The 23,538-nt window shown below is 41.0% G+C and overlaps 1 protein-coding gene and 1 pseudogene across 1 annotated transcript in view; one reads left to right on the top strand and one right to left on the bottom strand.

Moving 5' to 3' along the window:
• The window catches only part of LOC136124998 (zinc finger protein 420-like), a 96,013-nt gene that overhangs the window by 16,469 nt on the left and 56,006 nt on the right, over positions 1-23,538 (bottom strand).
• LOC136124454 (nonsense-mediated mRNA decay factor SMG5 pseudogene) lies at positions 11,694-22,592 on the top strand (annotated as a pseudogene).

The raw sequence follows: 23,538 nt of genomic DNA, 5'->3' as shown, positions 1-23,538 counted from the left end.
CACAACTACTGGGCCCACACGCCGCAACTACTGAAGCCTGCACGCCTAGAGCCCGTGCTCCGCAACAAGAGAAGCCACGGCAATGAGAAGCCCGCACACCACAATGAGAAGCCCACACAACACAACGAAGAGTAGGCCCCGCTTACTGCAACTGGAGAAAGGCTGCATGTGGCAACGAAGACCCAACGCAGCCAAAAATAATTAATTAAAAAGAAAGAAATAAAAATAATAAAGCAAAACCAAGTCTCAATTCATGAGCTTAAATTTTATCATAAAACAGCAAAGAAAGGAAGGGCAAGGTAAACCAAATCAGTATAGAAAATCCTAAGGTATCCAGAAATAAATAAATAAACTTCTGAAAGTTAATAACCAGGTTCATCAAAGTTGCAGAATACAAGATAAATATGCAAAACTCAGCTGTATTTCTATGTACTAGCAATGAGCAATCCAAATATGAAATAAAGAAAACAATTCCATTTACAATAGCATCAAACAGAATAAAATACTTAGAATAGCTTTAACAAAAGTATAAACCTTGCCCATTTAAAGCAACAAAATATCATTGCAATAAATTTTAAAAGGCCTAAATAAATGGAAAGACAGATAATCTCAATGTTCATGGATCAGAAGAATTAAAGTTGTCAAGATGGCAATACTCCAGGAGTTGAGCTACAGTCAAACCCTCTCAAAATCTCAGCTCTACTCTTTTACAGAAATTGACAAACCAATCCTAAAATTATGGAAATGCAAGTTACGCAGAATAGCTAAAACAGCCTTGATAAAAAAGAACTTGGAGGGCTCACACTATTCAATTTCAATTACTCTGTTATAGAAAACACTCCTGTTTCTCATCTATATTACTGTCTCTACTCACAAAATACTTCTGTATTCTCAGTACTACTTCACTGCTGGTCACTGAATGTGTAGAGGTTTTTCCCACTACCAGGCAACTCTGCAATACAAACAAGGTGTCCTACATTCAATTCAGTTCTGACATATCTACTTGGAGTTTGCATCAGATCCCATAGGCTAGGGGTTCAGTCCGGCAAGATTGCCTCTCCTCACACTTTAGATGTCAATTACAAGTCCAGGTTGCTACCTGTGCTTCTGACCAGCTAGCTATAAATGGGAGGTTCCCACATCCTGGTGCTCAGGTTTAATTTGCTAGAATGGCTTACAGAACTCAGGAAAACAGTTTGCTTGCTATTAATAGATTGCCAGGTTTATTACAAAGCATACAACTCAGAAACAGCCAGACAAAAAAGCTGCATAGGGCAAAGCTTCCATGCCCTGTCCAGGAGCATCAACCTCCCACCACCTACAAGTGCTCAGCAACAACAAGGCTCTCTGAACCCTAGAGTTCAGAAATTTTTATGGAGATTTCATTATGTAGGAATAACTGTTGTTAGTAATTAAGTCAAGCCCGGAGGTCTGGGGGTGGGCCTGAATGTCCCAACCCTCAAATCACTTGATTGGTATTCCTGGCAACAAGCCTACATCCTCAGGGGGTTTCCAAATGCTACCTCATTAACATGAACTACGGCATGGTTGAAAGGGGCTTGTTATGAATAACAAAAGACATCTCAATCTCTCTTACATTTAGGAAATCCCAAGGGATTTAGAACTCTGTGCCAGGAACAGGGATGAAGACCAAATCTTCTTTCTTATTATAAATCACAATATCATACTGTACTATTAAGGTAGTACTGGTGTGAGAATAAACATTATAAAAATAGAGACTAATGGAATAGAAGTGAGAGGACAGAAATAAACCCTTACATCTATGGACAACTGAATTTCAACAAGGGGGCTACAATTCAATCAGAAAAATATAGTCTTTTCAACAAATGATGTTGGAAAACACTTCACTATTCACATGCAAAAGAATGAAGTTGTAACACATACCATCTATAAAAATTAACTCAAAATGAATAACAGACCTGAATGTAGAGAAAAAAGTTATAAAATATACAGAAAAAAAATAGGAGTAAATGTTTTTGACTTTGAGTTGGGCAAAGTTTTCTGAGATTTGACAAAGAGGAAAAGAGAAAATAGGCCAGCCGGATATTATCAAAATGAAAAACTTTTGCGATTCAAAGAGCTCCATGTAGAAAGTGAAAAGACAACTCACAGAATGGAAGAAAATATTTACAAAACATATAACTGATAAAGAGACTTGTATCCAGATTATATTAAAAAATCTTAAAAGTCAACAATGAAGACAACCCAACTTATAAATGGAGAATGGGATGTGAACAGACAATTCTCCAAGGAATATACACAAACAGCTAATAAGCAATTAACACATTAAAATGCTCAAAATTAGAGAGATACAACTCATAACTATAATGAAATCCCACTTCACACTCCACTTTTTTAGGAGGGCTAAAAAAAAAAAAACAGACACTAACAATTATTCAGGTACATGTGGAAAAACAGGAACCCTCATTCATTGCTGGTGGGGTGGTAAAAGAAGTACCACTGCTTTGAGACGTTCTTTTGGCAGTTCCTAAAATTGTTAAAACAGAGTTACCATATCACCCAGTAATTCTACGCTAAGTATATACAAAGTAGAATGGAAAACTATGTGCACACAAAAACACAACTGGTCTAGCAGCATTATTCATTAACAGTCAAAATGGAAACAACCCAAAGCCCACCAACGGAAAAAAAAAAATGTGATATATCCATAAAATCAAATATTACTTAACCAGAAATTGAATTTGATTACGGATACATATTATAACACTGATGAACCTTAAAAAGATCATGCTGGGCTTCCCTGGTGGCGCAGTGGTTGAGAGTCCGCCTGCCGATGCAGGGGACACGGGTTCGTGCCCCGGTCTGGGAGGATCCCACATGCCGTGGAGCGGCTGGGCCCGTGAGCCATGGCCGCTGGGCCTGCGCGTCTGGAGCCTGTGCTCCACAACGGGAGAGGCCACAGCAGTGAGAGGCCCGCGTACCGCAAAAAAAAAAAAAAAAAAGATCATGCTAAGTAGAAGAAGCCGCTCAGAAAAAGCTATACATTTTGTGATTCTACTTATAGGAAACCTCCAAAATAGGCAAATCTCTATAGACACAGAGTAGATTAGGGTTTCTTCTTGGGGTGATGAAAATATACTAAAACTAAATAGTGGTGATAGTTCCGTATCTCTGTGAACATATTAAAAAATACTGAATTGTGGGGCTTCCCTGGTGGAGCAGTGGTTGACAGTCCGCCTGCCGATGCAGGGGACACGGGTTCCTGCCTCGGTCTGGGAAGATCCCACATGCCGTGGAGCGGCTAGGCCCGTGAGCCATGGCTGCTGAGCCTGTGCGTCTGGAGCCTGTGCTCTGCAACGGGAGCAGTGAGAGGCCCGCGTACCACACACACACACACACACACACACTCTCTCTCTCTCTCTCTCCCTCTCTTTCTCTCTCTCTCTCTCTCTATATATAAATATACTGAATTGTGTAAATTAAAAGGGTGAACTTTTGGTACATGAATTCTACATCAAGTTGTTATTAAAAAATAAATTCCAACAAAGAAAATTCCAGGTCCAGATTGCTTCTGTAATGAATTCTAGTATGAACTTTTAAGGAAGAAATGATTATTAATTTTACAGCACTAGGAATAGAAAGAAAAGAAATAGGTGACAATAAGCAACTATTTAAGGCCTATGACTAACATCATACTTAGTTGTAAATAATAAATAAATTCTTCACATTAAATCCTGGCCTGTTCAAAAAAGAAATTAAAACACATAGAGATTAGAAAAATATAAAAATATCTTTATTTACAAATCATATTATTTAATATATAAAATAGTCTAAGGAATCTTCAAGACATCTAGCAGAAGTAACAAGTGAAGTTAGCAAAACAGAGATAAACATCAATGAACATGAATTATATTTCTACTTAAATCCAAAAAAAATTGGAAATTGAAGTTTTTAAAAGTATCATTACAGTTAGCATCAAAAGATTTAAGGATACATCTCACAAAAAAGGCTGAAGACACGTAAGTGAAAACTGTAACACACTGCAAAGGAACATTAAAAGCTAAGGAAAAGTAAGGACATTGTTCACACATCAGAAAATTCAATATTATTAGATGTAAAATTTCCCCCAAATCTTCTAAACATTCAACACAATCCTTATAAAACGCCACTAGGGTTTCCAGAAAAAATAAAATCTTTAAAAATTTATAGGGAAAGGAAAACAAACTGTAATAGCCAAAAGAAAAAGTTAAGAGGACTTATTCCTTCTGATGTAAAAACTTACTGCATAGACAGATTAATCAAAATAGTGCATGACTAGTGCACTAGTCAAATAGTGCATACCTATTAAGATAGGTATTTAGATCAATAAACCAGAATGATATTCAGAGAAGCCTATGCATATGTGTACAATTTATTTCAAAAGGTGCCAAGGCAACTGAATAGGAAAAGGATAACCAGTGAGCCAAGCAGACCTTTAGCTGCAAAAATGAATCACAATCTATATTTCACACCATTTACACAGATTAATCGGAAAAAGTCAAAGACTTAAATGTAAAATCTAAACCAAGGATATTTCTAGAAAAAAACAGAGGAGAAAATCTGAATGACCTTTGTTAGGCAAATTATGAAACAGGGGGTGGGGGGAATAGAATAGGAAAGTAAAGGAAATGATAGATTGGACTTCATCAACATGAAAACCTTTTGCCCAACTGTTTCACAACTAAAAAGATCAACCACAGATTAGGAGAAAAAAATTGTCAACATGTGTATCTTATAAAAGTCTTCCATTGAGATTGTATAAAGAACTCTTTCAACTGAATTATAAGCTGAAAAACTCAACAAAACAAATGGGCTAAGGATCTGAACTTACTTTTTTAAAAGCTATGTGAATGAACAAATAGCATACAAAAGTTGTTCATCGTTATTAGTCAAAGAGAAATGATAAATGAAACCCCAATAGATACAACAGACCCCCACTAAAAGGATAAAAACTCATCGGGTTTACAACACAAAATGATGGTGACTATTTGGAGCAACTAGAATTACTATAAGTTACTAATGCCCACGTAAATGACACATGCACTTTAAAAACATTTGGCAGTTATTGTTTTCTTCTTCATATACAGGCATATGTCAGACACTGCAGGTGTGGTTGCAGATCAGAGCAATACAGTGAATATCACAATAAAGTGAGTCGCACAAATTGTTTGGTTTCCCAATACATAGAAAATCTGTGTTTACACACAGAGTAGACTAGTAAGTTTGCAACAGCATTATGTCTTAAAAAACAATGTACATATCTTAATTTAAAATAACACTTTATTGCTAAAAAATGGTAACCATCACTGAGCCTTCAGTGCATGGTAATCTTGCTGGTGGAGGGTTTGCCTCAGTGTTGATGCTGCTGACTATTAATGGTGGTGGTTACTGAAGGCTGAGGTGGCTGTGGCAGTTTCTTAAAACAAGACAACAATGAAGTTTGTCACATCAATTGACTCTTCCTTTCATGAATTATTTCTCCGTAATATGCAAAGCGAATTGACAGCATTTTACAGACAGTAAAACTTCTTTCAAAACTAGTCAATCCTCTCAAACCCTGCTACTACTTTATTAACTAAATGTGTAATATTCTAAATCCTTTGTTGTCCTTTGAAGGATCTTCAGAGTGTCTTCACCAGTAGATTCCATCTCAAGAAACCACTTCCTTTGCTCCTTCAAGAAGCAACTCCTCATCCATTAAATTTTTATCATGGGATTGCAGTAGCTCAGTCACATCTTCAGGATCTGCTTCTAATTCTGATTCTTCTGCTTCTTCCACCCATCTGCAGTCACTTCCTACACTCAAGTTTGGAACCCCTCAAAGTCATCCATAATGACTGGAATCAACTTCTTCCAAACTCCTGTTCAGGCTGATATTGTAAACTCCTCCCATGAATCACAAATGTTCTTAATGGCATCTAGAATGGTCAGTCCTTTCCAGAAGGTTCTCAATTGACTCTGCCCAGACCCACAGAGGAATCATTATCTATGGCAGCCATAGCTTTACAAAATATATTTTTTAAATAATAAGACTTGAAAGTCAAAACAACTCAACACATGGGCTGCAGAATGGATGTTGTGTCAGCAAGCATAAATATACTAATCACATTGTACATCTCCATCAGAGCTCTTGAGTGACCAGGTGCATAACCAATGAGCATGTTTTGAAAGAAATCTTTTTTCTGAGCAGCAGGTCTAACAATAGGCTTAAAATACTCAGTAAATCATGTTGTCAACATATGTGCTGTCATCCAGGCTTCGTTGTTCCATTTCCAGAGCACAGGCAAAGTAAATTCAGCACAATTCCTAAGACCCCTAGAATTTCTGGAATGGTAAGTGAGCCCTGGATTTAAATTAAAGTCACCAGCTGCATTAGCTCGCAACAAGAGAGTCCTTGAAGCTTTGAAGCCAGGCACTGACTTCTCTCTACGTATGAAAGTCCTAGATGGCATCTTTTCCAATAGAAAAGTATTTCATCTACATTAAAACTCTGTTGTGTCATGTAGCCACCTTCATTAGCCATCTTAACTAGGTCTTCTGGATAACTTCCTGCAGCTTTTCCATCAGCACTTGCTGCTCCCCCTTGCACATTCATCTTATAGAGATGGCTTCTTTCCTTAACCCTCATGAACCAACCTATAATAGATTCAAACTCTTCTGCAGGTTGCTTGCCTCTCTCAGCCTTTACAGAATTGAAGAGAGTTAGGACCTTGCCCTGGATTACACTTTGGCTTAAGGGAATGTTGTCTGACCTTTTATCCAAGACATTAAAATATTCTCCATATCAGTAATCAGGCTGTTTCACTTTCTTATCATTCATGTGTTCACTCGAGTTATCACTTTAATTTTCCTTCAAGAACTTTTCTTTTGCATTCACAATTTGGCTAACTGGTGCGATCAGCCTAGCTTTCACAATATGTCGGCTTTCAACATGCCTTCCTTACTAATAATTTCTATTTTTTAATTTAAAGTAAGTGGCATGTAACTCTTCCTTTCATTTGAACACTTACAAGCCATTGCAGGGTTATTCATTGGCCTAATTTCAATATTATTATGTCTCAGGAAATAGGAGGCCTGAAGAGAAAGAGAGGTGGGGGAATGACCAGTCAGCGGAGCAGTCAAAACACACACATATTTATCAATCAAGTTCGCCATCTCATACGGGTGCAATTCATGGTGCCCCAAAACAATTATAACAGATCACCATAACAAGTATAATAATGAAAGAGTTTGAAATGTTGTGAGAATTACCAAAACATGACACAGAGACACAAAGTGAGCAAATGCTGTTTGAAAACTGGCAGCAATAGATGTGGTCGGACCCAAGGGGCTGCCACAAACTTTCCATTTGTAACAAAAAGTAACAGCTGAGAAGCCTAATAAAGTAAAGCACGATAAAACCAGGTTTTCCTGTAGGTATACATAAGATCCAGGAAACAACAACTAGGGTCTTTACACAAAGGTATGAAAACATAGCCACACATAGACTTGGACTTAAATATTCATAGCAACTTTGCTTATGATAGCACCAAAGCAAAGAGGACCTCGTGTCTTATCAACAACTGAAAATACACGCCAAAGAACAAAACATTACTCATCACTATAAAGAATAAATACAGACACACACAACAATATCCATGAATCTCCAAAGAAATGCTAAGGGAAAGAAGCCATACAGACAGTATATAAAGTATGATTCCATTTATATGAACTTTCAAAAAAGGCAAAAGTATTGAAATAGAAAGAGGATCAGTGATTATCATAAAATGGGTGGGAAGAGAGGACTGACTGAGAAAGGCCATAAGGAAACTTTTCACATGATAGAAATAGCTGTATGATTTTGGTGGTATAGCCGTACACATTTTTCAAAAGTCACTGAATTATACATAGAAACTTGTTGAATTTTATTTTCTGTTAATTATACCTCAATATAGATGATTTTTTAAAAAAACAGGAGAAGAAACAGAAAATCAAATACACTGTAGGCAGTCGCATGATAAAGTAGGCTCACCCAATGAGACAAGGTGGCTGTAGTTCTCCAGCATCACATCTCTGTACAGGGTCCTCTGAGCAGAGCTCATACACTGCCACTCCTCCAGGGTAAACTCCACAGTCACGTCCTTGAATGACACTGATGTCTGTGAAAGCACATTTCTCATCAATCTGAAGAATTCAAAATTAGGTGACATGGATAATACCTTTGGAATGTAAGATGAAAACTGAAATTTTTTCACATTATGAAAAATCAAAAGTATCTGACAGTATACACATTATCTGTGGTGTCCTAGGGAAGCAGGCATTTTCAGAGTTTTGGCTCTGCCTTTAAATTCCATCCAAAATTTGATGACTTCAAAGTACAACTGCTAACATCACCATTTCTTGAAAGGATTACTGAAAGTCCTGCTGCATCATTTATTTCCACCACTATCTCACTAGAGCCCACTCTCAGAGTTATTATTAAATTATAAGTCAGGTCATGTCTTTTCTCAGCTCAAAATTCTCTAAACAACCTAGTAAACAGAGATAAATATTGAATTCATAGATTAGGAGATTCAGTATGATGGAGATTGTCAGTTCTCCACAAAGAAATCTATAGATTCAATGAAATCATAATCAAAAGCTTACCAGGATTTTTAGAATCACAAGTTAATTCTAATATTTACATAGAAAGCAAACAACCTAGAATATGAAAACAGTTTTGAAAAAGAACAAAGTCAGAGGACTGATATTACTTGATTTCAAGACATACCATAGAGCTTAAGACAAAGAAAGTGTGTGATATTAATGAAAATGAAACACAGAGATCAAAAGAAAAAGTATAAAAATGATATATACAAACATAATGCACACACACATTTCTTTAATTTAGGTGTCTGGGCAATTCAACGGAGAAAGTATATTCTGACACAAATCATGTTAGACTAAAAAACTCCACTAGCAAAATAATAACAATAACCTTGACTCATACTTTGCACCACAAAAAATAATTAATTCAAACTGATCAAGACCTCAATGAATATGCTTTCTGTTAGATTTTAGAGTCTCGTGAATATATCACCTATCTAAAAAAGAAATTGACAACTGGTGTACTGAAGTTGGAACCAGCAACATGGTTGAGTGCATGCTCCCTCAACTCAGTGTTTAGAATATACTAACAGTACAAATTTCCAAGCCCAACAGCAGGCTCTGAAATTCTAGATTTATGACAGGGCCGACCTGTTAACACATTTGGTTGTTTTCCAATCAGCATTCCCTGTGTTAAGTAGAAAGTTTAAATATATGAAAACAGAAATTATTGATGTAACAACAAATATAAGAGAAAACTATCAACAAGGTCATGAAAATACACTGCAAAAACAGACAAAAATGTACAATTTTCTCCGAAAATAATTAAAAAAATAGAAAACCAGACTAGATCCATGACTGTTTAAATAAAGTGACTCAGTAATCTACATCAACACACAAAAAGCAGATGTACTCACAAAGTCCAGTTTTAGAGGTGAGTTTCAGGAAGTCTATAACAGATGATTTTCTCATATGAAATAGACACACAGAGAAAGAGAGAGAGAGAGAAAGGATAAAAGAAGGAAGGGGGAAGGGAAAGGAGAGGAGAGGAGAAAAAAGCAGAAAGAGCCCCAAAGACTAATATAACCAAGATACCACAGTTAGTCAGGGACATAAGAAAACAAAATTATAGGCTAATGTAGTGTGTGAATACAGAATAAAAGTTCAAACATGATAATAGCAAAAAGATGTCAGTTACAAATTTGAAACAAAAAACAAAAAAGGCTCACACCCATTATCAAGTAGGGTCTATACAAGAATTCAAGAGTAAGTTAACATTCTAAAATCCATTTAAGCTACCTGCTACCTCTAATATTTGGAGATTAAAAAAAATAAGCTGTAGCTTTACTCCAATAGATACAAAAAGGTATTCGATATAATTCAGGGTACATTCATGACCCAAGTAAAACTGATTATAAAAGGGAAATAACTTACACTGATAAAAGATGTGTAACAGAATCTGAGAGCAATCTGAAATCAAGAGTTGAATCTATCATACCACTAACAGGGGGATGAATAAAGAGCTCACCTCAGATATGTTCATTTTCAGTAGGTCTTGGGAGAGTGTAGAGGACGGTGAAGATTCAGCTGGGGGGGACAGAAAGAGGAAAAGGTCAGAACACCTGGCCTGCCTTATAGTTCCTACATTCACCTCCCAATCACCTCAGCAGCCCAGCTGAGGGGCAGCCTCCCTAAGGACTCACTTTGGCCCTTGAAAAGGCAAGGGAAGTACCCTGTGGAAGCACCACTTGTCCATCTTCCAGTTTGAAATGATCATGGGGCTTAAACCTACCACTTCTCAGTTGGTAAAAATAATTTTTTTTACTAATTTAGACAATACAAACAAAAAACTGACATACTAAAATGCACCAAAGAACGACACGTTTCATTAAAATTAACAGTAGAAGAAAAGACAATGCCTGCATCCTTACTTTGTTTTCCTAGCAATATTGTTTACCCCTGGAGTTAGAAAATCCACAGGAAGCCCAGTAAAAAGGATGGCAAGCTTTAAGACAATTTTTAAAAACATTATTGAAGTGGGCTGCAGTTTCTCAAAAGGGACTCTTGATAAGTTTCTTCTGATGACTGAACGGTATGAACGACTGCTCGACTCCTGGCTCTGTCACATTCCGGGTGAGGCTGGAGAAGTCACAGGCGCTCTCAAACTCAGGACCACCTCACCACCCTGAGACTCAGATCTGCTTTCTGCTTAACGTGTGTTTAATGCAGATGCTCATACCGCTATCACGAGATAATTGGGAGGCTTATGTAAACCACCCAAGGAAAACAACAAAGTGTCTTCTGAACAACAACATCTACTATCACTTCTTCGGCGGTCAGTACCTGGCACCTGCCTCTTTTTCCAAAAGACACCACATCGAATTCTCAGAACAACGCCATGAAGCAGGCATTATTCATAGCCTCCTTTGCAGACCTGACTCGTTGCCAGGTTACTTCTCCCGCCCACAGTACCGGTGACACGGCTGTAACTGACCGGGTCTCTCCCGCTCCAGAGCAGGGATGCCCAGCACACCCTCCGCCCACGCTTTCTGGCCCGCTCACGGCCAGCGTGACCACCGCGCTTTCCCTCCCACTGTCCGCCCCGGCGTCCCCCCGTCAGATGCAGGCCGGGCCGGGCTTTCCATCCCCACACGCACCGTCCCCGCTCCTAACGGGTCTCAGCGCCACCTGCCCCCGAGACCACAAGGCCCGAACCGGGATCGCCCCACCCACCTTCCCAGGGCCGACGTCCAGGCCAGACCCGGGCACTGCAGTCCCGCCTGGACCAGAAGGCGGCCCGAGACGTACCACTTCCGCCCCCGCCACGAGAACGCCGCTCTCAGCAAAGCTCCGGGCCACGCGAAGTTCCCGTTCCCACCGTGCAGATGCCGCACCTGCGAGGGCCGAAGCTCCAGGATCTTCACACCACGAGGCCTGTGAGAGCGGAAGAGATGAGGCGGGACCTATGTTGCACAGGCGCAGAGGAAGCCCCAGAAACCAGGAGGGCTGTGGAGGGAGAAAGACTACATTTCCCGTCGCTCCCCGCGCCCTGGGGTGTCTTGAACAGAGCAATCCATTTATTGCAGCAGAGTAGAAATACGGGGGAAATGCTTGTTCCGTGGTCCTGGGTTCTCCGAGACCCCGGATTGGGTGTTTCTCCGCACTGTGGTTCTTGGACTATCTCCATACCTGGCCTATGTGGGTGTACCAAGGCAAGCAGGTAAAGGTCATGACTGATAACAGATTCTCCAGATTGGTAGATCCTGATAGTCCCGAGAAAATATCCTCCTAATGGAATGGAATTTTCCGTCTCTGCATTAATTAACCTACTTGGCATCAAGGGGGCGTCCTTTGTGAAAGACAAATGGCGTATTTTCTCAAAAGTGAGTTCACTGGTTTAGTCATAATGGGACAGACTTCTTTTTCATTTACTGCAATTTTGAAACCAAGCAGGACGCTACAGGGCTGTTCTGGATACAAAAGCCTTTCCCTGTCCCTTGCGTCTTTGTAGGAAAAAGGTTTCAGCTCCTAGACCATCGCTGAGTTCCAAAGGACGGATTCAAACAGTTACTAACCAGGGAACGGAGGGAGTGCAGAAGCAAAGAGAAGCAGTCAAGAAACAATACTGCAGCTATAAAACAGGGACCTGGTTCCTCCTCAAGGGATCATACATAAAATATCTTTGAGTTTTGCTTGCAGGATCTAAAGCCCCCTCTCTGCAGGAGGATGGTAACTTCAGGTTGAGCACAATATTCCTGAAGAGCACCCAGTCACCTCATCACCAACCAAAGTAGATACCTTGCAGGCTCCAACCCCAAATATGCCTATAAAACTCTTTCCTAAAAATCATCTAGGAGTTCAGGTCTTTTGAGCATAAGCCTCCCGTTCATTCTCCTTGCTTGACCACTGCAGTAAATCTTTACCTGCTCCAAACATCAATGTTTTGGTCTGTTTGGCCTTACTGTGCATCAGGTACATGAACTTGCATTTGGCAATGATTTTCTACGTAAAAATGCCTGACCTTCTAACACTAAATCTAAATATGACAGTATAATGCACTGATAGCCCAACCATGTTTGTTTTATGCAAACTAGATGGCCCTCCTCATGACACAGGCCTAGCAAAATACTCAATATACTTTGCAAGTATTTTTTTCATACACCACCAATTCTGACCTGAGCGAGGCTGTTGAAAAATCATTACTCTTTCAACATTTTATGGAGTATTTCCTGTGTTCTTTAATGTATACAAATATATTTCAACATTTTGTTTTAAATTATACAAAAACACAAGATCAGTTTCATCAAAAGAGTAGTGCTTGATGGGATAATTGGAGGAAGTTCCCACTCTCCATCTCCTTCCCAAACATAACCAATGTTAATTAGCCTCAACTTTATTCAGTGCAGTACACCACACAAATACATTTTTCAGATACAAGCTTTCCTTTTTTCTACTTATTTACAGCTTATTTTGACCCTTAATTAAAATGTAATCATATCATCAGGTCAAACTATTTAGAACTACATTGCTGGGCTGCACCCTGCATGCCTGCAAGAAAAGATATCTTTACAAAAGTGAAATAGTGACATTATCCTGTCTGCCACTAATATAATCCTGCCCACTATATATCCTCTCTCTTCTTTAAATCTCTTATGCAGGTTAATATTTTCTTCATATAGACTTACATATAGGTAAACATTTATTAAGTTCTTTCAATTTGAATCCTATTACAGTAAATAAAACACTCTCACATACGGTATAACAAGTATTTATTTGCACATAGGAGAGATGCTTGTTTTGATATATTAACAATATTTTCTCCTTCATCCTCTAATTTATTTTTTAACTAATTTTAATATTAATGGTCTTGGATTTTCATGCACAAAATGACAAGTTACTCATTTTCAATTTTATCATAATTTGTCCTCTATTATGGGCTGAATTGTGCCCATCTTCCAAATTAATATGTTGAAGCCCTAAGCCTGAGTACCCTACTATGTAACTATATTCAGAGTTAGGGCCTTCAGATAAGTAATTAAGTTAAAATGAGGCTGTTAAGATAAGCTCTAATCCAATCCAACTGGTGTTCTTATAAGAAGCTTTGGATACACAAGGAGACACAAGGAATGCATACCTACAGAAGAAAGACCATATGAAGACACAATAAGAGGGCAACACTAAAAAAGTCCCAGAGATCTAAAGCACAATATAGTGAATACAAACAACATTGTATTATAATCATCAAACTTGCTAAGAGACTAGATCTTAATTATTCCAATCACCAAAAAAAAAAAAAAAAAAGATAATCACATAACATGATCAAGGTGCTGATTGTCCCTAAAACAGCAATCATACTACAATACATAAACCTATCGAATCAACACGTTTTACAACTTAAATTTACATAATGTTATATGTCAAATATATTTCAGTTTAAAAAAGGAGACAACCACCTGCAAGCCAAGGAGAGATTCCACAGAAGACACCAAAATTAAGGACACCTTGATTATGAACTTCTAGACTCTCTAACTGTAAGAAAATATATTTCTGTTGCTTAAGCCCTTAGTCTGCACCATTTTGTTATGGCAGACCTAGCAAACTAATACACCTCTCTAATGAATTAAAAGTAATAAGCACAAAAAGGCTGGTGGAGCTTTATTAAATAAGTCATAATTGAATTTAAGTAAAGATTACTAATGGAGATAAAGTATATATACATCTCATCTCATATATTATATATGAAATATCTTTTCTGTGTATTCATAAAACCTGCTGTGTGACACCTATTATTCTAGATGCTGTGTTGACAGTAGGGAAAAAGAAATAAAAATCCCTTTACTCTGCTCTTGGTTTTCTGTTCGGGATTAGTCTATTAGTTGGAGTCACAGCAAGCGAGCAAGAGAGTATGGCACTAACCTGGGAGAAAGTCCTGACCAAATTGGTGCTGCTCTCTTAGGTTGAGGTGCTTGGTCATGGCTGGCCCTTTGTTAGGACAAGATAGTCCAAAGAAGAGCCTTGCTCTCATCTCACTTAACAAACCTTAATGGCAAAACACAAAAAGATCAAACCGTTTACAAATAACATAAATACATCTCAGAACCAAGCTCAAGAATATTTTTTTGACTACAAAATATCCACCACCCAACGAGTCCCTAATCCAATTTAAAATGATCAGATTTGTAAAGATTCAAGAAAATGGGATCCATGCGGAGCAAAATAAACCAATTAAAATTGCTGCTAATCATATACGGGTGTTAGAATTAGGAGAAAGGTTTTAAAACAGTTGTTGTCACTGTATTCTGTACATTCAAGAAGTTAAGTAGAGGCATGGGAGAGAAAAGATTCAAACTGAACTTCTAGATGTAGATGAAAACTACAATGCTTGATATAAAAAATACAATTGATGGGATCAACAGCACATTATGTATTTCTAGGGAAAAGACATAAGAAAAAAAAACAGAGAAAATAATTAACAATGAAGAGCAAATGGTAGAAAAACTTCAAGTGGCCAGGTAAATATGCAATTGGAGTTCCTATAGGAGTGTGAGGGATATGGGAGAGAAAATTTAGAGAAATAATGCTTGAAAATTTTCAAACTGTAAATCCATACATCCATGAAGTTTATGTCAAGCATAAGAAACATAAAGCTACACCAAAGTATATCATAATCAAATTGCTCAAAACCAGTGATAAATATAAAATATTAAAAGCAGCTGGAGGCTTCCCTGGTGGCACAGCGGTTAAGAATCCGCCTGCCAATGCAGGGGACATGGGCTTGATCCCCGGTCCGGGAAGATCCCACATGCCGCGGAGCAACTAAGCCTGTGTGCCACAACTACTGAGCCTGTGCTCTAGAGCCCGTGAGCCACAACTACTGAGCTCACAGTGCTGCAGCTACTGAAGCCCATGCGCCTAGAGCCTGTGCTCTGCAGCAAAAGAAGCCACCCCAACGAGAAGCCTGTGCACCGCAATGAAGAGTAGCCCCTCCTTGCCACAGCTAGAGAAAGCCCGTGCACAGCCACAAAGACCCAACGCAGCCAAAAATAAATAAAATAAAATAAATTAATTTTTTTAAAAAGCTTTAAAAAAAGCAGCTGGACAAAAAAAAATCTGTACAAGGAAGCTAAGATAAAGATGACAAGTTTCTTGTCAGAAACAAAGCAAGAAGAAAAAAGAAAAGAAAGAAAGAAAGGGACTAAAAAAAAAAAACTGTCAACTTGGCAGTTGGGGACAACAGCAAAATCTTTCAAACTGATGAAAAAATAAAGTTTTTAAAAAATACCTCTTGGGGCTTCCCTGGTGGCGCAGTGGTTGAGAATCTGCCTGCCAATGCAGGGGACAGGGGTTCGAGCCCTGGTCTAGGAGGATCCCACATGCCGCAGAGCAACTAGGCCCGTGAGCCACAACTACTGAGCCTGCGCGTCTGGAGCCTGTGCTCCTCAACAAGAGAGGCCGTGATAGTGAGAGGCCCGCGTACCGCGATGAAGAGTGGTCCCTGCTTGCCGCAACTAGAGAAAGCCCTCACACAGAAACGAAGACCCAACACAGCCATAAATAAATAAATAAAAATTTTAAAAAATACCTCTTGATTTTATTTTTTAAAGAATTTGTGCTTCATTTGTATTTGCTTTTTGAATTTAATCACAGCTACTCTCAGGGGCCCTTTTTCCTGAGAATTATTAGTTAGAAAGTAGGGTGAAACCAAATCACAGATTAGACATCCCTCTGTAAAAAACAACAATTAAAATAATCATTTTATCTGAGTATTCTGACAAACTTCAGGGAAAGAACCTGACATAGGATTTACTCACCTCCATATCTGTACAACCACTCAAGACTATAAGAGTGTTGCACCCTCAGGGAGCTTTCAAGGAAAAGAAGGGGGTAACCTAAACTAGAATTATCAGGGCAGAACCTAAATTTCAAAATAGGTCCATATAACCCCATATTCTTTTTATCCTGATCATCATGCAGGAGGTGCGTGGAGGAAATTAATCCTTTCTGAAGAGAGCTGAATTCAGCGACCAAACTGCTTTACTAAGGTTAATTTTTTAAGACCTGCAGATCTTAGATTTGCATTCTCTGGAGAACTAGATTATTGGTGGACCCATATAATAAATTACATAGCTCCAAGGAGAAGCTAGAGTGAGACTCATTAAAAAATTAGTTATTTAAAACATCAAGTTATTTAAAACATCAAGTGTACCTATGTATGCATTATGTGAGTCCCAGATGAAGAAGAGAGAAAAGAGCAGAGAGATTACTTGAAGGATGAGGGCCAAAAATCTCCCAGAAGAGAAAAGGAGGTATGTACAAATACAAGAAACTCAATCATCTACCAAGAGGATAAACCCAAAGAGGCCCACACTGAGATACATTAAAATTAAACTGTTGAAAGACAAAGAAAAAGAATCTTGAAAGTAGTAGGAAAAAAGTGACTTGTCACGAACAAGGTATCCATCCTCATTAAGATTATCAACCGGGCTTCCCTGGTGGCGCAGTGGTTGAGAGTCCGCCTGCCGATGCAGGGGACACGGGTTCGTGTCCCGGTCCGGGAAGATCCCACATGCCACGGAGCGGCTGGGCCCGTGAGCCATGGCCGCTGAGCCTGCGCATCCGGAGCCTGTGCTCTGCAACGGGAGAGGCCACAACAGTGAGAGGCCCGCGTACCACAAAAAAAAAAAAAAATGATTATCAACCAATTTCTCAGCAGAAATCTTGGAGGCCAGAAGGCATTGGATGCTATATAGAAAGTATTGAAAGGGGAAAAAAGTCTTATCAACTGATAATTTTATATCTAATTGAGAGTTTTATATCCAGAAAAAAATGTCTTTATAAATGTGTAAGATATTAACATATTCCCTGTTAAACAAAAGCTGAGGGAATTCATGATCACTAGTCTACCCTAAAAAATGCTGATGGGACTCCTCCAGATTATAATGAAAGGACACTAGGGAGTAATTTGAAACCATATGAACATATAACAATCTCCAGTAAAGGTATACCCATGAGAAAATTTTAAAAAATTATAATTTTGTTTATAACTTTACTTTTTTTTTCTACAGGATTTAAAAGAAAAATGCATGAATGTCATTATAAAACTGTGCTAATGAGTACAGAAAATATAAAGATGTAACTTATGACATCAGTAGCATAAAGTGCAGGGAGATGGAATTATAAAGGGGTAGTTTTGTGTGCAGTTACATTTATATTGTTTCAATTCAAAATAGAGTACTATAACTTTAGGATGTTATACATAACCCTTATGGTAGCCACAAAGAAAATATCTGTAAAAGGAGTTAGAAGGCAGCTGACACATGTGACTACAAATAATTAAACACAAGGGAAGGTAGTCATAGACAAAATGAGTTACCACAAAAAGCCATAAGAATTACAGAAAACAAATAATTACTTTATTTATGGAAAAATAACAAAAGAATTATTTCTTAACAGTAATTAAATATAAGTGGATTAAAATTCTGAAGCACAAGGCATAGTTTTGCGCAGCTGATGTTTACAAAAAGGATATACTATATACAGCAGACTCACTTTAGATCTAAGGACACACACAAGTTAAAAGTGAAGGGATGGAAAAGATATCCTATGCAAATAGTAACCAAAAGAGCTGCATGGCTATATATTAATATCAGACAAAATAGACGTTAAATCTAAATCTTGTAAAAGAGAAAAATAAGAATATTATGTACCGGTAAAAGAAATATTTCACTGAGAATATATAATAACTATAGATATGTACACAACAAACCTCAGAGCTCCAAAGTATACAAGGCAAGTGTCGACAAAATTGAAGGGAGATATAGACACGTCCACAGTTAGAGAGCAAGATTTCAATATCCCATATTCAATAGTAGAACAACCAGCCCGAGGATCAATAAGGAAATAGAAAATTTGAACAACAATATAAAACAATTAGACCTAAAAGATATATACAGAACACTCCACCCAGAAAGCCCAGAACACACACTTTTCTTCAAGTGCATATTGAACATTTTGTATGATACATCATATGTTAGCTTACAAAAAGAACCCCCCCAAAAAGCGAAGAAAGTCTTTGTGAACTATAGGAAACCATTACAAGTAATAATCTATGCATAACTGTGGTCCCAGAGGATGAGACAAAGAAAGGGGTAGAAAGTATATTTAAGGAAATAATGGCTGAGAACTTTCCATCTCTGCAGAGAGATTTGGACATCCAAGTTTACAAAGCTCATAAGTCCCCAAACAGATCCAACCCAGAAGGATCTTCTCCAACAAGCATTGTGATAAAACTGCCTAAAATCAAAGGCAAAGAGAAAGTTTTAAAAGCAACAAGGGAAAAAAAAGCATCACATGCAGTGGAAACCACCCCCCCATAAAACTATCAGCAGATACCTCAAAATAAACTTTGCAGGGTATGAGAGAGTGGGATGATAAATTCAACATGCTGAAAGAAAAAAAAAATCAACCAAAAATAGTTTACCCGAAAAGTTGTCTTTCAGAAATGGAGTGATAAAGACTCTCAGACAAGGAAATTCTAATGGAGTACACAACTGGCAGACCTACACTGCTTACATTGCCAAAGGGAGCTCCTCAAGGTTAAAGGAAAAAACACTAAGAACATTAAAACAAAAAATACAAAACACATTGGTAAGGCAAGTATATAGTGAAATAGGATTACAACAATGCATAAATATGATGGTGTGTTAATTAATCATACAAATGTTAAAGGACAGAAGCATTAAAAATAACTACACTTACACACTAATTTGCTATAGATAAACAATATAAAAATACATAAACTGTGACCTCAAATCATAAACTGTTGGGGGGAGTGAGTAAAAGGGTAGAATTTTGTATGTGAATAGTTAGGTTGTTGCAGCCTAAAATAGACTGTTATATGTATAAGATGTTCACGGCTTATCAGCTTCACAGTAACCACAAAGCAAAGACCTACAGTAGATACACAAGAGAAAAAGGAAAGAAAACCAAACATTCCTCTACAGGAAATCATCAGTTCACAAAGAAAGACATCAAGAGACAAAGAAAGGAACAGGAAGACTACAAAACAGCCAGAAAAAAATTGACAAGATTTCATTAGTAAGTTCTTACATATAAATAAATACTCTAAATGTAAATAGATTAATATTTCCAATTAAAGGACAGAGTGATTGAACGAACTTTTTAAAAGACTAACTGTATTCCACCTAAAGAGATTTTTTTCAGCTTTCATGACAAATAAAAATGAGGAGATGGAAAAAATATATTCCATAAAAATGAAAACCAAAAATGAGCAAGGGTAGGCAGTCGCGGGCAGCCATCTCCCTTCGATGGCGGCGGAGCAGGGCCGGCTGCTGCCGCAGCCAGAAAGACGGCAGTGGTGGAGATAGTGGTAGGTGTAGCGGGGGCCTGTGACCGGGAGCCATCCTCGGGCCCAGTCACCATGAGCCAAGGCTCACCCCCCGCCAAACGGGAGAGCAGCGAGCCCACGAAGCAAAGGTCCCCAACACTAAGCAGCTTTATCCGGGCTGTGGTAAAGGCTGTGCATCGACTTGACCTCATCCTTTGCAATAAAACCGCTTATCAAGAAGTGTTCAAACCAGAGAACATTAGCCCGAGGAGCAAGCTGCGTGATCTCTGCGTCAAGCACCCGGTGGGCTATGGGAGGAAGGCTAAGGAGCTGCTGTGGAGAAAGGTATGCTGCGAAGTTATCCAGCTCATCAAGTCTAACAAAAAGCATATCCACAGCCGGAGCACCTTAGAATGTGCCTACAGGACACACCTGGTCGCTGGCACTGGCTTCTACCAGCATCTCCTTCTCTATATCCAGTCCCACTACCAGCTAGAACTGCAATGCTGCATCGACTGGACCCATGTCACCAACCCCCTCACAGGATGCAGGAAGCCAGTGTCTGCCTCAGGGAAGTAGATGGATTGAGCACAGACGGCATGCCACCAATGGCTAGTGTACCTGGGGGATTTGTCATGATATCAGAATGAATTAGCTGGCATAAACTCTGAGCTGCTAGCTGAGAGATTTTACTACCAAGCCCTGTCAGTGGCTCCCCAGATTGGAATGCCTTCAACCAGCTGGGCACCCTTGCAGGCAGCAAGTACTATAATGTGGAAGCCTATTGCCTTCACCCTGGCCCTCTTCTTCCACCTCGTCAGTCACGTCCACATAGGGCGGCAAGCTGAGCTGGAAGAGGGCGAGACTCCTGTCCTGGCATTCCAGAGCGATGGCACAGATGAACCAGAGTCCAAGGGACACTTGGAGAAGGAGGGTCTTGAGCCTCTTCCTGCAGCACCTCAAGAGGGTGAAGCCAGAAAGAACCAGAAGTTCTCCCACCTCTCCTGCCTCTGCCGCCCACCCACAGCTGGTGATGACAGTGACATGAGTGAAGGCTTTGACTAGGACTTGAGCCATGACTCAGCCCAGGCCAGCGAGGGCTCGGACAGTGGCTCTGACAAGAGTCTTGAAGGTGGGGGAACGGCCTTTGATGCTAAGACAGATTCAGAAATGAAGAGCTAAGAGTCCAGATCAGACCTGGAAGATAAGGAGGATGAGGAAGGGACATGGTCCCCAGCCCTGGAGCCACCTTGGGCCAGGTCAGAGGCTCCTGAATCCTTCAATGGCCCACTGGACCCCAGCGAGGCCAGCATTGCCAGCAATCTACAAGCGATGTCCACCCAGATGTTGCAGACTAAATGCTGCTTCCAACTGGCCCCCACCTTCAGCAACCTGCTCCTCCAGCCCACCACCGAAGCTCCCACCTTGGCCAGCCCCAGGCCCTGTGTCAGAGGGGATGTGGACAAGCCCTCAGAGCCAGCCTCTGAAGAGGGCTCTGAGTCGGAGGGAAGTGAGTCCAACAGTGGGCGCACCTGTTGGAATGAGCGCAGCATCCAGGAGAAGCTGCAAGTCCTCATGGCCGAAGGCCAGCTTCCTGCTGTGAAAGTCCTCCTGGACTGGCTGTGAACCAACCGCAGCCTCATCATTGTATGTGCGCAGAGCTCTCTAAGTCTGTGGAACTGCCTGTCTGTGTTGCTGAATCTGTTGCCAGCTGCTGGAGAACTCCAAGAGTCTGGCCTGGTCCTGTGTCCCAAGGTCCAGGATCTTCTTGAAGGTTGTGAACTGCCTGACCTCCCGTCTAGCCTGCTGCTCCCAGAGGACATGGCACTTCACAATCTGCCTCCCGTCCAGGCTGCCCACAGATGCTTTAACTTTGACATAGATCAGCTCTTGCTCAGCAGACAGTCGTGCACATCTGCTGCATCCACAGCTTTGGCCACTTCATTGCCTGCCTGCATGGCAGCATCCTACTGTTCAACCCAGAGGTCAGCATCTTTGTCAGCATCTCCCAGTCTGAGCAAGAGAGCCTGCTGCAGCAGGCCCAGGCCCAGTTCCTCATGGCACAGGAGGAAGCTCAGCGGAATGGGCTAATGAGAGACATGGCCCAGCTATGACTTCAGCTTGAGGTCTCTCAGCTGGAAGGGAGCCTGCAGCAGCCCAAGGCCTGGTCAGCAATGTCTCCCTACCTTGTCCCCAACACCCAAGCCCTCTGCCACCACCACCCTACCATCTGCCAGCTGGCCACCAGTGGCCTCTTCATTGTCATCATCCCAATGACAGTGATCGATGGCCTAGATTTGCTGAAGAAGGAACACCCAGAGGCCCAGGATGGAATCCAATACCTGGAGGCAGAGTTTAAAAAAGGGTTGGCTGCCAGAAAGAGGTGGGGAAGAGCTTCAAGTGGCATAAGCTGAAGAGGCAGGATGCAGATGCCTGGATGCTCTATAAGATCCTGGACAGCTGCAAACAGCTGACTCTGGCCCAGAGGACAGGTGAGGAGGACCCGAGTGGCATGATGACCATCATCACAGGGCTTCCACTGGACAACCCCAGCATGCTCTCAGGCCCTATGCAGGCAGCCTTGCAGGCCACTGCACATGCCAGTGTGGACATTAAGAATGTTCTGGACTTCTACAAGCAGTGGAAGGAGACTGGCTGAGACCGACCCCCAGGCCCTGCAGCAGGCTGACTCCACATCTCTCCCACCCTCCCTGGCAGCCAGGACCACCACCTGTAGTCACCCCACCACACGCAGACTCACGCATGTACACAGGAAGGAAGCCCAGCTTCACACAGGCTGCAGGAAGGGCCCAGGAGCCAGCTGGGAGAGTGGGGGTCCCCCTGTTTCCAAGATAACGTCAGGAAAGCAAGGAAAGTGCTTGGAGCAGGAGAGGCCTGTGGGCCCCTAGCCAGCCTTCCTGCCTCAGCCCCCCTGCTTTCCCCAGGGGCAGGTGGTAGGCACGAGTGTCTTCGTTTCATTGGAGTAGTTGCCAGACTGCTGGGGGGAAAGGACAGCAGAAGGGGCCCTTCTTCCTCACCCAAGGCATAGGGTGGTTGGTGCCAGGAGTCTGGGCCCTCTGGCCTTGTGGGTAGAGTTGGGTAACACCAGATGTCTGGATGGTTCTCTGCAGACCCTTCCTCTCCTCGAGGCCCACCCATCCCCCTCTCATCTCCCTTTGCAAAAGCTGGGCAGCTCTGGAGCCTTGGGGACTCTTAAGAAAGAGGGGCCTGGAGCTGCCTGCACCAATAGCAGGGCAGAGTTTAGATCCATCTTGCTGCAGGGGCTGCACACCCACTACCCCACTTCTCGTTTCTGTCTCCCTTCATCTGGCTTCCAGTGCAGGGAGCAGGCCCATGACGGCTTCAGGCAGTCAGGCCTGTATGCCAGTGAGGGCTCCTGTGCCCACCAGCCCCATGGTCACTGCGCTTTGTGCTCTGGGCTGCTGTGCTGGGACAGAGTGGGATGCCAGTAAGGGGGGGGGGCGATGTTTGAGGCCATCACCTCCCTTACTCTCTAGGGAGGGGCCTATGTTCCGATGGGCAGCAGAAAGGAGACGTCCCTTGAAGCTGCCCGGCCAGGGGCCCTCTGCCCTGATAGGCTTCCC

The sequence above is a fragment of the Phocoena phocoena genome, chromosome 6 (genome assembly GCF_963924675.1).
Source record: "Phocoena phocoena chromosome 6, mPhoPho1.1, whole genome shotgun sequence".
NCBI classification, from domain to species: Eukaryota; Metazoa; Chordata; class Mammalia; order Artiodactyla; family Phocoenidae; genus Phocoena; species Phocoena phocoena.
Note: the sequence above shows the minus strand (reverse complement) of the source record. Positions and strands in the feature narration are given on the sequence as shown.